The 13,179-nt window shown below is 37.2% G+C and overlaps 2 protein-coding genes across 2 annotated transcripts in view; one reads left to right on the top strand and one right to left on the bottom strand.

Annotated features, from left to right (window-relative positions):
* LOC126819050 (uncharacterized) overlaps positions 1 to 12,718 on the bottom strand; it is a 66,266-nt gene extending 53,548 nt beyond the window's left edge. Inside the window, exon 1 of the mRNA XM_050546865.2 lies at positions 12,593 to 12,718. The gene's annotated coding sequence lies outside the window, so the exon portion shown is untranslated. The remainder of the gene's footprint in view (positions 1 to 12,592) is intronic.
* LOC126819048 (threonylcarbamoyladenosine tRNA methylthiotransferase) overlaps positions 1 to 13,179 on the top strand; it is a 33,667-nt gene that overhangs the window by 664 nt on the left and 19,824 nt on the right. The gene's annotated exons all lie outside the window — the stretch shown is intronic.

Below are 13,179 nucleotides of genomic sequence, written 5' to 3'. Positions count from 1 at the left end.
AAATCTAACCAGAAAAGTATTGTCAATACATAATAAAATATATATTGCATTAATCAATTCCATTCCGCAATTGGTTTGTCTTAAACTCGTCATTTGTGTTCATGGGCATCAGGGTCGAGATGGCAACGTTATATGTTTTATTCGTCTAATTTACTATAAAACATCATTCGGTTTGCCTCACGGGTTAACGGCATATTAATAGCTTTATTCACTGAGATGGTTCCTTTACTTATAGTTTATTTTTCGAATTGCTTTTTGTATTTATTTAAATGGAAATATTAACAACATTCTATAAGTCAATCCACGAACATACCCAATTTCAATATTTGCGTGTTGACCTTTAACATCACACTTAGATCCTGTACGCTTTGTGTCTTACAGTCAATACATGTCATGAAGAACTCTTTAGACATAATTTCGTTTATAATACTTTTCTCGTTTCTATTGAGTTGTTTAGCAGAAGTAACCCATGACAACAATATGTTGAGACGACTACGTAACAGAATAGGACGATTCAATGTTATTAAAATGACACAATGACAATTTTAATTTTATTACCAACCCTTTCACAATATTTGAATGAAATATCTCACACAGGATGTTAATCTGTTTTCAGTTTCTATTCCAATTCAATAAAACATTTAATACATTTCTTGGCTTGATTCATTATTTACAATTTAATACGTTAATCGTGTATTTTAAATAATACAGTTCAAGAGATCAAAACATTTCCGAATTTATACATTCAACATTACACGTAGACCTAAATGTATTTTTCAAATACGTGTATAAACATTTATATGAAATATATTATAAACAGATATGCTATGACCAGAGTTGCCATTATCTTTATTATTCGACTGGAAAACTCCTGTCATTCACTCTGTCGTTCGACTGATCCATCATTCACGTTGTCATTTCCGAGTCTGAAATTTGGGGTATAGGGGTAGCTCGGACCGGGGAGTAACATATGCCAGTTGGCGTTAGTCTACCACTTCCGGTTTCGGAGTTATGACCCCCGAGCGAAGCCGGGCATTCTTCTAGTATATAAATAAATATATAAATAAATCATCTTCATGGTCATCATCATCGTCATCGTCATCATCACTATTTAACACCAATCATCGTCGCCTGACAATTACCTTATCTATTCAAAGCGCTTGTTTAGTTTTAAATACTTGTGAACTTTACTAAAACTCACTTTGTTGAACGGGTTACTTTCGTTGGTATCGCCATATAGGAACGCTTTTGTATTTATGGATTTAAATGGGAGGGTATTTAATGTTGAGATACGCTGAGACGAATAATTTGGGCAGTGCAGAAAATAATGGTCGCTGTCTTCTTGAGTATGACCACAACTGCATGTCGGGTTATGTGAAATATGCATTAAAAATCTATGGAAGTTTAGAGCACTTTTACAATTATTACGAAGTCTGGAATGTATAATCTGAAATTTACGTTCTCCATAGTAACATCTTACTGACATCAATAAATACAAAAATATGACTAAGTCGAAAGTCAACAAGACGGTATACAAGCCAAAATGCAAGTCGAAAATAAGAAATTAGGAAAAAAAACGAGGGGCGCTATTATCGCAGTGTATTATTTCTTGATTTCCTATTTTCGAGTCGATTTTGGCTTGTATAGCGTTGCTGTCGCCTCACATTTTGTCGTAACTGCTACTTTTCGACTTTCGTGTTTTAGAGGGCGAAAAGTAGAAATTAAGAATGGTAGGCTTCTATAGTTAGGCGTTTGTATATATGACTGTATACTTGACACATGTACGACCTGAATGGCTGAATGGCCGGTAACCAAATATGTTATTGTGAGTGTTAAACGACATCGTAATTATTTTATATTTTGCAAAAAAAAACAAACAACAAAAAACAAAACAAAAAAACACAAGCCGTGATTGCCATTACTACAATGAGTGTTAAACGACATCGTAATTATTTTATATTTTGCAAAAAAAAACAAACAACAAAAAACAAAACAAAAAAACACAAGCCGTGATTGCCATTACTACAATACGGATTACTAAATATACTTTGTGTTCAATTTTATATTTTAATACTGAAGAAAGGGCCGGACTATAAATGAACAAGGCGGATCCTTTTGGCTTATATTGAGTAATTATTGCAACGTGTTACAGTTGAAAGTTCCAAAGCATTTTCACATTCCATGTCCGATAAATTTAATCATCATGCAACTACTGATTGGTGGGTCGTCGAAACATTTAGATGCATACATCACAGCACCGTGGTTTAGACAACTTGCAATTGAACTAGTTTTATTGTTGTACACATAATGAAAGAAACTGTGTTATTTCACAGCTGAATTCTATGGTAAGAACCGTAGAACCACCTTGTAGGGAATAACTTTTAAACTTTAACACCCTATACACACTCTGCCAGCGGCATCTTTGACCCACACTCTCTTAACATTAATCCAAACTTTAAATCTTTCAACGGTTTAACAAGAAGGTGACTTTCCCTTGCTTATGAAATGAAATACGGTTTAGTATCCTACTTTTCTGTGTTCTTAGAGTGATTCTGCCCTACACCCTACTCTTATATCAAATATTTCAACTGTCAAGGGTTCTTTAATGGGAACCCGGGGGGGGGGGGCAATGATTAACACGCACACATTTGATCAGGAAGTCTGTCATTGAGTCAAATAATTCAATTGTCAAGGCTTCTTCTAAGTGAACGCAGTGGGGATGGTTTCGATTCCGGGAATGGGGGAGGGGGTGGTGGATGGCCGAATGGTAAGCATGTGCGTGCGGTATCATACGGCCTGTCATTGAGTCAACTGGCGTGGTTTCGAATCCCCGGTTGTACGTGACAAGGAGTAGGGTCGCCTGTCCAATCTTGTGGGTTTTCTACGGGACCTACTGTTTCCTCCCACTGCTAAAGACCCCTATGCGCAACGAATTATTGAAATAAAATTAAACCATATGTTAATCCCGAAATGACCTAGTTTGTGTCAAGTGGACGTTAAACCCCATTTCTCTCTCGCTCTCTTTCGATTCCGGGCTTGTACCCAATTATCCCTTGCCATATCCAAGACTACTGACAAGTGGGAACTATGCCGGAAAATCCAGTTGAAATTTCTCGGCCAACACCTTATACTCACTGAACCACTGTGGCTTATGACTTGTGGGGTGTGTGTGTGTGTGTGTGGGGGGGGGGGGCATTATATATAACACAATATAATAAGTATTAGAATTCTCTGTTTTTCTGTTAAAATTTCAAATATCTATTTAGTTTTGATGTATTAATTTACCTTTTCCTATGATTTTATGAATAAATAATAATCTTACAAAAACAAAAACAAATTTTGTTTCCTTCTTTTATCAAACTTTACAGGTCTAACAGAGCAAAGAGATGGGTCCTGCATAAAAAGGTTGCTATACTGTATATAAATTGGGGAAAAACACAACACAAGTTTTTGTGGATGGTTATACACAAGTTTGTATGAAACCACACAAGTTTCAGAAATTTCAACACAAGTTTCAGAAATTTTAACACAAGTTTCAGAAATTTCAACACAAGTTTCAAAAATTTCAACACAAGTTTCAAAAATTTCAACACAAGTATTGTGTAGATTTTCACACAAGTTTCAACACAAGTTTGTGTTGTTTGATAAATTTAACACAAGTTTTGTGTTGTTTCAACATTTAACACAAGTTTTGTGTTGTTTCAACATTTAACACAAGTTTTGTGTTGTTTCAACACAAGTTTGTGTTGTTAAATAGAGACACCTTACTTGTGTTGAAAACAACACAAGTTTGTGTTGTTTCAACACAAGTTTTTTTTCAGTGTATCAGACCGAATGAAAGTTATATTCGCCTGGTGTGTCCGCTTCGGCGAAGCATTCCCCCAACTGTAGTATTCATTAGCCATGATTACGTGATTGTTTGCAGACATGGTCGCTGTCATGCTTAATCATGTGGCGTGATAGGAGATGCAAATGACTGGTGAATCGGCCGAAGGAATCGCCTATAGTGTCCACTCATTCGGCCAAATTAATCAGCTGCAATTCGGCGTCGATTGATTCGACCGATTGATCCAACGACTTGACCAAATGATTCGCCTACAGCTAGTGTGTCCACCGCTTAAAGGTTCAATACCACTCTTGTTGTAACTGAATAATACGTCCCAATCTTTATTCTGGTCAACAAATTGTACTATTTTACAATATTCCAAGTAATTGACGATACAAATTTCATCTTAACACACCTTATTTAAAAATTTTGAAAAATCCAACATAATGGTTTGAAACGTCTTACGTAAACCTTTTCAAATGAAACTTCGATTTAAAAATATTTTCGAACCCTTTGGACAAGTAAAATAGGATGTAATGGATAATTTAGACAACAGGTAGGACACTTAAACATCTAGTACTTAGATAGAGATATTATTTATTTTCTGGAGCTTTCAAGCCAGCAAGAGTGTTATTGTCCCTTTAACAATAGTTGCTTGTGGTATATAGGCCTCACTAAATCGGACAGCCACGGTGACTCAGCGAGTAAGGGGTTAGGTCGTTAACCTAGAGTTCCCGTGTCCAATCCCTGCCTTGACCGAGAAAGTTCATATCCAAAATTGTACGACAGCCAAAGATAACTGACTGGGCTAATGATTGGTCTAATGAAGACGGGCATACGTCATATAGTGTGCTATGAGGGAAATTTTACGTGCACGCCAATGTGAATGTGTTCTTCGTCCCATCTGAACAAGTATACCTCTGTCCTGCAACATTGACAAGGGGGGGGGGGGGTGACCACGCCTGGAAGTCCCGATAAACTTCTCGGACAACGCAGGGATCGAACACGAAACCTCCAGGTTAGCGAGCTAACGCCTTACTCACTGATCCACCGTGGCTCCCTCCAAAGTTAAACAAGCCAACAGTGAGGCTGACGCCCCCCGCCGAAATCCGGGAATACAGTGCTAGGACTATCTAGGAAAAAGTGCTAAATTTTGGATGTTTGGGTTTGGTCCGGTTCACTGATTTTAATTGCTTGGTATGCTGATCTAAACAACATGTCTGTCTTGAGTAGCATTGCCCTAATATAAATTACATAAGCGTTGACAACTATGAACCGGCCAGTTGCAGTATCAAATAACTTAACATTTTAATTTCTAAAATAAAAATCTCATTTTATATAAAGTCTTTGATATCAGTTGTTTAGTCTTCCAAAAACCAAGTTTTATCATGCTGAGCTATTTTTGTACGCCCATAGTTTCAAGTGGACGTGTATTGAGTTGCCTCTGTCAGCCCACAATTTATTTGTGGACACGCGGTTCCTTTCGATATTGGCATTTTATCCAATATTAAAAGCTGTTCTAACATATCACCATTCCACCCTAATGATGGTTGAGTTCGAATTTCATGAAAATCGGATCGAAACTGCCCGCTCCTCGTTCGCAAATAGTGTAAAAGTATATAATACCAAGGTTGTGGACACTGTAGAAGTCACAATTTTTTTATCCGATTTTGATCAAACTTAAAATATATGTCTATATTCCACGGATTTTTGTTTCTTTCCATATTCGCACATATCGGTCCGTAACCTCCTAGATTATGGACCCTGGGTGTACCAAAAATTACAGTTTATACCCGATTTTAAAAACCGTTTAAATATACACCGTTACACCCTGGGTTTGAATTTCGTGATAATCGGATCGAAGGCTGTGGTCCCTCTAACGATTTGTATCCGGTTTTGAAAAAAACTTAATATTATATGTTTATGTATCAAAGATCTCGGTTTGATGTTCGCGTATATCAGGACTAACTTCTTGCCTTGTGGCCCCTATTGTACGAGAAATTGTAAGAATAATACTAGGAGTTCTTGATGTGGAAATTTACACGGAAATATTTATATTTATGGCTAGGGATATGATATCATATCTTTCTTATCTAAATTACATCCTGCTTATATATCAACAATAAGCAGGATGTAATTTACATCCCATAAATAAATATTTCCGTGTAAATTTCCACATCAAGAACTCTGTGGTGACAGAGAATATAAGTAATATTGTTATAATACGTTATTAAAGGTGTACTGTTTTGTTGGCATTGACAATAAATTCGCGTTAACAAAATAGTTTATAAAGTCTAGTATTGATGGCGATATTAGCGACCTTTGATGTTGGCTTGCTGTCGTACTGTTGTCTTTTCGCCTCGGAAGTTGATGTAGTCTCTACTTTCAAGGTCACTTTTCGACTTTTGAAGGGGCGAAAAGTAGAAATTATGAATGGTAGTTATAGGCTTCCATAAAATTGTAAGACAAAATAAACATTTTACCATTGGTTCACGAATGCCTTTAAGTGCCATTTATAACAAGGGACTCGAAGAACGGGGCTAGATATATTCCACAAGTAACTCAAACGGTTACGTCATATTCCTATCTGGAGAGCATGCGCAATAAATACTAAATCAGTTTATGTACATTCATATTACATTATTATTTGTGTTGCGAACCATTTGTGTCAATTTCTAGGTCCTAAATATTAGCGATTTAGCTCCTTTAAATAACAAATACATGTAGATTGTTTTGGGGTGACCTTTTCCCTGTATGTAAATAATCAGTAAATGTTCATATTTTTGCACCAAAATAGATAATTTTGGATCAAATTTTCTTTTACTGATAATTGATAAGTTCGTAAATAGTATTGTACGATGGATCAATAGGCCATTAATATTTCGATATTGACCCCTTTCTATAGAAATCAATATATAATTGGCAAGAGTTATACAATCGTAATGTGCTCAACAACCCTTGTTTTACTTATGAATATTTATCTCCACAAGAAAAAGTTCCAAAATCATTTAATTGGTTAACATCAAATTGGTCAATATCAAAGTATATGAGTAAAATAATGTAAGATATTTTATACCCTTGCTTAGACAAGCTGCTGTAGATATTACATCAAATTAATAAGCTTATTATTACATTATGTAATATTTGAATCATTTTTTTTTATTTTATTAAATTGTTATTAAATTTGTTTATTTCTGTGTTTAATTTGATTAGTTTTTCTTATTCTCTTATTCAAATTTCATAGAATCTGATTCCAAACCCATCTAGCTTTAGTTTTACATTCTAAATATAGAGCAGTGTAATATGACACTTATACAATACACCATCTGAATAGATAATAATTGGGCTACAATTTATTGTCTTTGAGAGGATGATGACAGGATTCTCTTCAACAAACCTTTGAGGTCACATTCCCAAACTGGCTGATTTCTAGTTGGTCTTAAGACTGAATAAATATATGACACATATTAAAGATACATTATGGGAGATTAGATAAAGAGTTGGCGGTTCTCACTATAATAAGTTTTCCTGTTAACACCTCGAGTTTTGGGAGTATTTTTTGTTTCAAAATGGGACGATAAGAGAATGAATGAACCCTATCGTTTATTCGTTGATCAGTTGATAGTTTTCCTTTTTAACAAATCTAAAGTATTTCTTTTAATTTTTAGGGACTTTATTCAAATTTTGTTTGAGCATTGGGTCCACGCGTGCTCCACAACGTGAAGACACTATGATGCCGTTTCGGGAAAACTGTAGATATGGGGACATTATCATATGTTGTCAAGATCTCGATAATATTAACGCGAGTTTTGAGAAATTTACACAGTATGTCAATATCTCGAGAGCATTAACTCGAATTTTCGAGATCTTTAACATAGGATGAAGCATCTCTGGAAAATTATTAGGGGATATCGAGAACAATAAATTGGGATCTTGAGAAAATATCATGTGATCACGGTATTTCGAGAAAGTATCACAAGATCGCAGGACCTCGAGATCTTCTAAAAAAATTTGCATGAGCCCTATACGCTTATGTACATACGCTTCAGTACTATTTTACTTTTGATTTTGACTTTGTTTTTCATTTTCATTTCGTTTTATTTATGTCTTTTAAAAAAAAAATTGTTATATTCCTGAATCATAGCGAAAGCCACCATATCCCTCCCCAAATTTCTCAATTGTGATTGATCGATAAATTTTTCCGATGGGCGCATGTCTGGCGTTGCCATATTAGTTACCGCATACGGATGTTTCATAGAGATGGTTTATTGCCAGGGCGTAAATGTGGGGGGGTGGGTTGACCTACCCCAGCGAAAAAAATAGTCGGTCGCAAAATAAATGCAGTCGGTCGCAAAATAAGTGCAGTCGATCTCAAAATAAGTGCTCACTGAATTAATACAAACAATGCCAAAATAGAAGGAAAAATCCCAAATTTTATGTCTTTGCGTGAATCCGTGCACCTAAATTGCATACGTCACGCTACTCACCCAAAACCTTAGTATAAAATAACCTTGTCAACTTATCATATTTGAAAAAATGTCTTTTACCCTTATTCTGTTTTGAGTTGCTTTAAGTAAAATAATTTCCCCCCAGCGAGAAAAATTGTCGGTCGCAAAACCTTTCCCCAGATCCCGAAGTCCCGTAAATAGCATTTCAGAGACCAAGTAAGCGCCCCCGTGAGACAAAGTCCCCTCAGACCCAAGCTCAGTTACATAACCTAATTTTTTCTCGCGCCTACGGCGCTCAATTCTATTGTCATTATTCTTCAACTCCTCTGTCTTATACAATCTCATTACTATCATATTCACAGTTCCAATGAATCGCCCAGTTAGTAGTACCACTAGTGAGTGGGGCGACAGACTTTGGAATTGTTATTTCTACTCTCACAAAACAGGCCTCAAGATTATGCCCCATTTAGAATTTGATCCCATTTGTCATGATATTGACTATAATTTTTCAGGCCCAGTCCCTAAAAATTAAAAGGTCAGTTACATATCTGAAATTTTTTGCGCTTGTGCCGCTAGATTCCATTATGGCATCATTTTTCCACTCCTCTATGGTCTTATACTGCCCCAGCACTGTCATATTCACGGTTATAGTGAACTGCCAAGTTAGTAGTACCGCTGGTGCGTGGGGCGCCAGACTGTAAAAATGTTCTGACAACTCTGGCAAAACAAGCGGAATTGACAGGGGCAGATTTCGAGATTCTGTCCTATTGACTCCTATTTCTGGTTCTCTTGTTCACAAGAATTTGCTCCCAGCAATGACCTCAAGTGCCAGGATATTGGTTCAATTTTTCAAAATTTTCTCAGGTTGCTCATTGTTATAGCTACTGCCCCTAAGGTTCACATAAATCTAATTACAAAATCAATAACAATCATCATATTATATGACATATACTTTATGTCAACTTGAATAAAACTGCTTTCCGACGAGATAACGATCGGCGAAGAACTATAGGCAATATAATCTATGTTCTACCGGGACGCCCAGTGTTATAGCCAGTATTTTGTTGACATTCATTGTGGGGTGTGATTGTTGATGGCGCCCTAGATTTGGAACCGCCCCACCCCACCCCTTATTCCCAGCTTCCAGATCAGCTACTGGCTCATAGAAAACTATCATCTGTGGTGCTCGGTCCCTGACTGCGTCACTCGTATTAGGGACATGTGCATCAGTCGGTCGCATTTTTGCTTAACACCCTCCCAAACAAAATCTTTATGTATGCCCCTGTTTATTGCAGGGGTGTATTATAATTAATATATGCAAATATAGAAAAGGGATGTAGTAAATGGCCGTTGAGTAAACAAAACTGTATTCCACCAGTTAGCCATTCTGAAATAATCGATTTTAATTAGTTTATTCCGATTAAAATCTTTATAACCTTTTAACTGAAACCTGAATCTAAATGCTAAATCTATAGAGTGATCATTAATGGTTTATAATTAGAGAAAATCAATTTTACTAATTATACCTTGAAACCCCAACCAACTAAAGATCTTGTCAAATTTGAATATCTAAAAGAAATATCAGTCCAAAAATAATCTAATATAATATACTATACTAGCGGATGACCCGGCGCTGCACGGCTTAAAAGTAGTATTACCCCAAAACCGGAAACGGTAGTCCAACGCCACCTGGCCCATGTTACTCCCCGGTCCGAGCTATCCCTCCCTATACACTAAATTTCAGCCTCTGGACAGCCCTAGTAACCGCCAACTCTGAACAGGCAAACTGAAGTCACAAATATCAGTACAGATAATAATAATGATGTGAGGAATTAAAATATTCGACACATCCTCTCCAGACGATATAAACTAGACCTGATCAAAACGGCCAAACAATGTTCAAATTTGTATGTAATTATCAGCTGTGACCATAAACAATAGTCTAATGTACATTTAGCGTATATATATATACTCTTCAAAAAAGTAGGGAATATTCAGATGCAAATACCTATCAGGTTGTGATATGATAAATAGTCATGGACACTTGATATGCTTTGAGAGTATGTTCACAGATGAAGAACTTATCGCCCCAACCGAACCAATGAGCTAAGGTGTTCATTGTCAAATTTGACACTTCAAGGAAGGGTTGATGAAAACTGCCGCGTGCTGGTTTATCCTATCCATGTTTGCTTTCCTATCGGTTCTCGCATAAGATTTACTGTTTAGCGTATCTTTGCTTTAGTGTGTTACGTTTAATTTGCAATGAGACGTCTTCAACATGATGAACGTATATTTACTATTGGCACGCTCCAAATGGGTTCTACACAGCGAGCAGTAGCCAACATGCTTAATGTGTCACAGTCTGTGATCAGCAGACTGTGGAACCGGTACCAACAAACACACAATGTTGATGATAGACCTCGTTCAGGTCGTCTTAGAGCCACTACACAAGCCCAGGATCGATACATTCGTACACAGGTCCTGCGAAATCGAGGACAAACGGCCAATCAGCTTTCTGTAAACTTGTACCAAGTTACAGGAATTCGAGTTACACCCCAAACAAATAGAAATCGGCTACATGCAGCCCATTTGCATGCGTGACGACCGCGCCAGCACATGGCAAACAACGTCAATGGTGTAGGCAGGGTAGAAATTGGGGTAATCGTCGATGGGCGCGTGTAATGTTCTCAGATGAGTTCAGATTTACTCAGGATTTCACCGATAGGCATGCTCGCGTTTGGAGGCGTGTAAATGAGCGTCATGCTAACGTTAACGCCAGACAGCATGACAGATTCGGGCGTGGGTCTGTTATGGTGTGGGGAGGAATCAACATGACTGGCAGAACGGATTTGCATATTGTTCAAGAAAGGTACACTGGTATGTACTACCGTGACCACACCCTGGCACCGATAGCTCTGCCCTTTGCTTAACGTGCAGGTCGACGTTTCATCTTTCAAGATGATAATGCTCGTGCCCACCGGGCTCGTGTTGTGAATGACTACCTCCAGCGTTACCATATTGTCCATATTCCTTGGCTGCCATGAGTCCTGACCTTTCCCCTATAGAGCATGTCTGGGGCATGATCGGGAGACGTGTTCGTCTACGTCAACGTCAACCGACAACACTGCAAGAATTGGCCGTGGCACTGCAAGAGGAATGGGTCAGATTGCTCCAAATCGTGACTGGACGGTTGATTAGGAGCATACCACGACGAATTGCTGAATGTCTGAGGATTGGTGGAGTAATTATACTCATTATTAAGAAAAACATAAAAAACGTCCATTTTCACTTTTGACAGTGTATCTCTTTGCGAGTGAAATGGGGCCGTCAGATAAGCCGCCCATATGAACTGTTTATGTTCATGTGTAGGCAATTGACCTGTTAATAACATACACTGGTTACCTCTAATAAAAACAGCAGTGCATTACCGCAGTTTTGTATTGTTTCTGAGTATCCCCTACTTTTTTTAAAGAGTATATATATGATGTCTGTACCATAAACCATTAGTACACAATAATGGCTGAATGCACAGTGTCGTACAACTGGTGGACGTCACACTTGATTCACCATGCTCGCCCCAGACATGCTCGTTTACGTCTTAAGGCTAAGGGTGGGGTGGGGCTAATGCTTATGTCGATCTTGCAACTGCAAGCAACTGCAAGCAACCGGCGTTTCAACTGAATGCAACTGAAAAGTGTCGACCTGGGCTCCGATTACAACTCTTTGCCGTCAGTTGCACATGTTCAACTTTCTGCAACTAGTTGCAGTCGACATGAGCGGTCTTGCAACAGGTGTCAACTCGTTCCCATTGGAAATAACATTACACGATAAAAGAAATGTGTCATGTGATTTTATAAATAAGCAAATGGAAGCGAACGAAGTCACCAACTTTTGTTGATGAATGATGTCGACAGTAATATATTAGTAGAATTGTGACAGGAACCTGTGTTTTAAAACAACTGAGCAAAGTCGATGATTATGACAAGGTTCAAAAACTTCAGTGCGTGTAAGAAATGTTTATGACAGTGTCAGAAATATTATACACCTTGGCTGAAGGCTCCCTAGATCTTGGGGCCCTAATCCGGTAAATCCGGCGCTGGATATCATATAATGTACGTTTGCTGCAATAACGACTGTATTCGTTTAACTGGTCGTTTTAAATATTTAAATATCCATTATGATATGACTATAAAGTTATAATGGTCGTTTTGATAAAAATAAAAATTGTTTTAGCCCCTGGTTTAAAGCTACAATTTCATATTTTTAAAATTTATTAAAATAAAGCCTTAAAATAGATGGTATCCATAAACCGTCCTACCTTGTTAGCGAATAATCCTATTAATCCTATAATTCACTATTGCCAGCTGAGAAATTGGCAAAAATATCATTTTCAACTTCAAATTCCAACGTTTGAAGGTAGCTAATGCATGGAGGCAATAGGAAAACAAGGGAAGTAATTGTGTTATTATTCCCTGTGTCAGTGGTATAATAGTGAGTTAATAACCTATTGAGCAAAAGACATATAAATAATTATGTTTTGACTTTCTTAGAAAATATGAAATTGTAACTTTAAGGCTAGTGCATTTATAACCAATACTAACAGATCAGCGCCACCTATCAATCCGCGACTTTGATTAGGCTAATTAATAAATAAATGAATAGGTTTGCAGTATCTGCACCTGGGCAAAATAAACTACAATGTATTTAAAATGGGTAGTTTAACCGCGACATGCGTTGGTATACATTTAGATTTGATAACACCCAAACAAAATGAATACGGGAATTGTATTAGTATATATCCATTCCCCGGTTATCGTTTGTAATGGTGTTAAAATGACAATGTCTTCATGTGGAAAATTACATTATCAATTAAATTGTTCTTGTATAGATAATCTCGGAAAGTAT

Source organism: Patella vulgata, chromosome 4, assembly GCF_932274485.2.
Source record: "Patella vulgata chromosome 4, xgPatVulg1.2, whole genome shotgun sequence".
NCBI classification, from domain to species: Eukaryota; Metazoa; Mollusca; class Gastropoda; family Patellidae; genus Patella; species Patella vulgata.
This window is presented reverse-complemented; position numbering and strand designations above follow the sequence as displayed.